General features: G+C 53.3%; 1 non-coding gene across 1 annotated transcript; it reads right to left on the minus strand.

Annotated features, from left to right (window-relative positions):
* Positions 1–4112: 4112 nt before the first annotated feature.
* On the minus strand, positions 4113–4231 carry LOC137271034 (5S ribosomal RNA). Its single transcript, XR_010955636.1, has one exon. It is a non-coding gene; the product is annotated as a 5S ribosomal RNA (ribosomal RNA).
* Between the last annotated feature and the right edge of the window lie 769 nt (positions 4232–5000).

Below are 5000 nucleotides of genomic sequence, written 5' to 3' on the forward strand. Positions count from 1 at the left end.
ACACAAGAAAACGCTCCGTCCGCCGTGACAAAAATACACGTCCGCCATTCCGGCAGGTTGAATTTTACTTACAGGTGGCTAGGGAAACCACTGTCTTTAATTCAAACACAACACCCAATGCCGCAAGTGCGTCCGTGCGCCGGCACATACGTACACGTCCGCCATTCCGGCAGGCTTCATTTCACTTACAGGCGGCTAGGAAAACATTGTCTTTCATTCCTACACAAGAAAACGCTCCGTCCGCCATCGTTAAAAAATACATGTCCGCGATGTAAGACCTCGTCAGACCTTGTAAGACCTACAGGGCACAGTCAGGCGCATTCGTATTTACAATTGCCGACCCAGAACCATTGTCTTTCATTCCAACACTCCGCGAATTCCCCGCCACAACAACCCATGTCCGCGATTCCCCTACAAAGTCAAACGCCCACGTCACCACCACGCACCAAAAACATCACAGACAAACAACGCCAACGCAGACCAAACGTCCACGCCGCTCAGGGCAACCCACCAACGACGCAAGTGCGGCAGCGCGAACGGTAAGCTGGTGGGGCACCGCCGACAACATCATCGCACGGACGGCGCACCGTGCCAAGCCTCCCGTCGCACCCCGCAAGTCCAAACTCAAATCGAAGCCGAAAAGGGTTGCTTGCGGCAACGGGGCGACACACAAAGCCAACACGGGAGCACGTCCCACAACGCGCCCCACAGGTCACTCCCACAAAACACAATCTAAAAAGGCGCACCCCCAAAGGACTGCAAAACAGGGGACGGCGGCACGCCCGTCACGCCATACCTCCAAAAACAGGCATCCCACAACGCGCCCCACAGGTCACTCTCAAAAACACAATCTAAAAAAGCGCACCCCAACGGACTGAAAAACGGGACGGCGGCACGCCCGTCACGCCATACCTCCAAAATCATGCATCCCACAACGCGCCCCACGGGTCACTCTCAAAAACACAATCCAAAACAGCGCACCTCAACGGACTGAAAAACGGGACGGCGGCACGCCCGTCACGCCATACCTCCAAAATCATGCATCCCACAACGCGTCCCACAGGTGACTCTCAAAAACACAATCTGAAAAAGCGCACCTCAACGGACTGAAAAACGGGACGGCGGCACGCCCGTCACGCCATACCTCCAAAAAACATGCATCCCAGAACGCGTCCCACAGGTCACTCTCAAAAACACAATCTGAAAAAGCGCACCTCAACGGACTGAAAAACGGGACGGCGGCACCCATGCCACACCATACCTCCAAAAACATGCACCCCACAACGCGCCCCACAGGTCACTCTCAAAAACACAATCCAAAAAAGCGCACCTCCACGGACTGAAAAACGGGACGGCGGCACGCCCGTCACGCCATACCTCCAAAAAACATGCATCCCACAACGCGTCCCACCGGTCACTCTCAAAAACACAATCTGAAAAAGCGCACCTCAACGGACTGCAAAAAGGGACGGCGGCACGCCCGTCATGCTATACCTATATAAAAGGCCATCCCAGAACGCGCCCCACAGGTCACTCTCAAAAACACAATCCAAAAAAGCGCACCTCAACGAACTGAAAAACGGGACGGCGGCACGCCCGTCACGCCATACCTCCAAAATCAGGCATCCCACAACGCGCTCCACAGGTCACTCTCAAAAACACAATCTGAAAAAGCGCACCTCAACGGACTGAAAAACGGGACGGCGGCACGCCCGTCACGCCATACCTCCAAAAACAGGCATCCCACAACGCGCCCCACGGGTCACTCTCAAAAACACAATCTGAAAAAGCGCACCTCAACGGACTGAAAAACGGGACGGCGGCACGCCCGTCACGCCATACCTCCAAAAAACATGCATCCCAGAACGCGTCCCACAGGTCACTCTCAAAAACACAATCTGAAAAAGCGCACCTCAACGGACTGAAAAACGGGACGGCGGCACCCATGCCACACCATACCTCCAAAAACATGCACCCCACAACGCGCCCCACAGGTCACTCTCAAAAACACAATCCAAAAAAGCGCACCTCCACGGACTGAAAAACGGGACGGCGGCACGCCCGTCACGCCATACCTCCAAAAAACATGCATCCCACAACGCGTCCCACCGGTCACTCTCAAAAACACAATCTGAAAAAGCGCACCTCAACGGACTGCAAAAAGGGACGGCGGCACGCCCGTCATGCTATACCTATATAAAAGGCCATCCCAGAACGCGCCCCACAGGTCACTCTCAAAAACACAATCCAAAAAAGCGCACCTCAACGAACTGAAAAACGGGACGGCGGCACGCCCGTCACGCCATACCTCCAAAATCAGGCATCCCACAACGCGCTCCACAGGTCACTCTCAAAAACACAATCTGAAAAAGCGCACCTCAACGGACTGAAAAACGGGACGGCGGCACGCCCGTCACGCCATACCTCCAAAAACAGGCATCCCACAACGCGCCCCACGGGTCACTCTCAAAAACACAATCTGAAAAAGCGCACCTCAACGGACTGAAAAACGGGACGGCGGCACGCCCGTCACGCCATACCTCCAAAAACATGCATCCCACAACGCGTCCCACAGGTCACTCTCAAAAACACAACCTAAAAAAGCGCGCCGCAACGGGCCGGCTCGATTTTTCGTCTTTACCCTAACTTCTGCCCTAACACTATCCGTTAGCTCGATTTGTGGTGCTAACCCTAAGTCCAGCCCTAACCGTATCCGTTAAGTCCATTTGCGGCGCTAACCCTAGCTCTTGCCCTAACCGCATCCGTTCACTTCATTTCTGGTGCTAACCCTAACCCTTGCCCTAACCGCATCCGTTCACTTCATCTATGGTGCTAACCCTAAGTCCAGCCCTAACCGTATCCGTTAAGTCCATTTGCGGCGCTAACCCTAGCTCTTGCCCTAACCGCATCCGTTCACTTCATTTCTGGTGCTAACCCTAACCCTTGCCCTAACCGCATCCGTTCACTTCATCTATGGTGCTAACCCTAAGTCCTGCCCTAACCGTATCCGTTAAGTCCATTTGCGTTGCTAACCCTAAGTCTTGCCCTAACCGTATCCGTTAAGTCGATTGGTGGTGCTAACCCTAACTCTTGCCCTAACCGTATCCGTTCACTCCATTTGTGGTGCTAACCCTAACCCTTGCCCTAACCGTATCCGTTAAGTCGATTGGTGGTGCTAACCCTAACTCTTGCCCTAACCGTATCCGTTCACTCCATTTGTGGTGCTAACCCTAACCCTTGCCCTAACCGTATCCGTTAAGTCGATTGGTGGTGCTAACCCTAACCCTAACCGTATCCGTTAGCTCGATTTCTAGTGCTAACCCTAACCCTTGCCCTAACCGTATCCGTTCACTTCATCTATGGTGCTAACCCTAACTCTTGCCCTAACCGTATCCGTTCACTTCATCTACGGTGCTAACCCTAACTTCTGCCCTAACCGTATCCGTTAGCTCGATTTGTGGTGCTAACCCTAGCTCTTGCCCTAACCGTATCCGTTCACTTCATCTACGGTGCTAACCCTAACAGTATCCGTTACCATCATTTCTGGTGCTAACCCTAACCCTTGCCCTAACCGCATCCGTTCACTTCATGTCTGGTGCTAACCCTAAGTCCTGCCCTAACCGTATCCGTTAAGTCCATTTGCGGTGCTAACCCTAACTCTAGCCCTAACCGCATCCGTTCACTTCATTTGTGGTGCTAACCCTAACTTCTGCCCTAACCGTATCCGTTAACTCGATTTGCGGTGCTTACCTTAACCCTAACCGCATCCGTTCACTCCATTTGCGGTGCTAACCCTAACCCTAACCCTTACCGTATCCTTTAACTTCATCTGTGGTGCTAACCCTAGCTTTTGCCCTAACCGTATCCGTTCACTCGATGTGCGTTCTTAACCCTAGCTCTTGCCCTAACCTGAACTTCCTTGAAGGTGCCAGCCCTAGCCAGCCCTGCCCCTTCCCTAACGCGCTCCGTTACCTCCATCCATTTGGGGGGACAAACAACATTCCACGCCCGATATGATGGACAACAAAAGACGGGACGGGCGGACATGCCACGGCGGTCCCACCTACCAGCCTCTCGGACACTTGAACGGAAAAAAAAAAGAAAAAAAAAGAGGTCTACAGCACCGGGAGTTCCCAGGCGGTCACCCATCCAAGTACTATCCCGGCCCGACAGGGATTCACTTCGCGGACCAGACGAGAAGCGGTGCTTTACCAGTGGTGTGGCCGTAGACGTAAGCAAAACCATTTTCACACGATGTCTATCGCGTCTGGGGCAAGCATGCACAGTCACCTAAAAGTGAAAACGTTCGGAATGCCACCACGGGGTATGAGGAAATTAGGTCAAAAAAAGTCAAAACGATCGGGAACTTACCTCGAGGGTGCGATGACCTGCCGTGTTTTCGTCCAAATACCGAGGCAAAAATCACCAGTACGCAGAGTCGCCACCTCCAAAGTCAAAACGCTCGGTGGGCTATCTCGAGGGTACGATGACCAGCCGTGTTTTCGTCCAAATACCGAGGCCAAAATCACCAGTACGCAGAGTCGCCACTTCAAAATTCAAAACGCTCGGGAACTTACCTCTAGGGTACGATCACCTGCGGTGTTGCCGTGTAAATACCGAGGCCAACATCAACAGTACGCAGAGTAACCTATTGCAAAGTCAAAACGCTCGGTAAGCTACCTCGAGGGTACGATGACCAGCCGTGTTTTCGTCCAAATACCGAGGCCAAAATCACCAGTACGCAGAGTCGCCGCTTCAAAATTCAAAACGCTCGGGAACTTACCTCGAGCCGTGTTGCCGTAAAAATCCCGAGCTCAATATCAAGACTACGCACTTAGGCCCTACGAAAAATCAGAACGCTCGGGCACCTACCTCGAAGTTACGAGGGTCTGCCGGGTTCCCGGAAAAAGCCCGAGCCACAACTCCACTTTCTCCCTAGGGATGCCTCAGGCCCTTCGGGGCCAAAGGCATCATTAGTCCTGCACGCCGGGCCCTGCTCC

This window comes from Haliotis asinina, unplaced genomic scaffold (genome assembly GCF_037392515.1).
Source record: "Haliotis asinina isolate JCU_RB_2024 unplaced genomic scaffold, JCU_Hal_asi_v2 scaffold_103, whole genome shotgun sequence".
NCBI lineage: Eukaryota > Metazoa > Mollusca > Gastropoda > Lepetellida > Haliotidae > Haliotis > Haliotis asinina.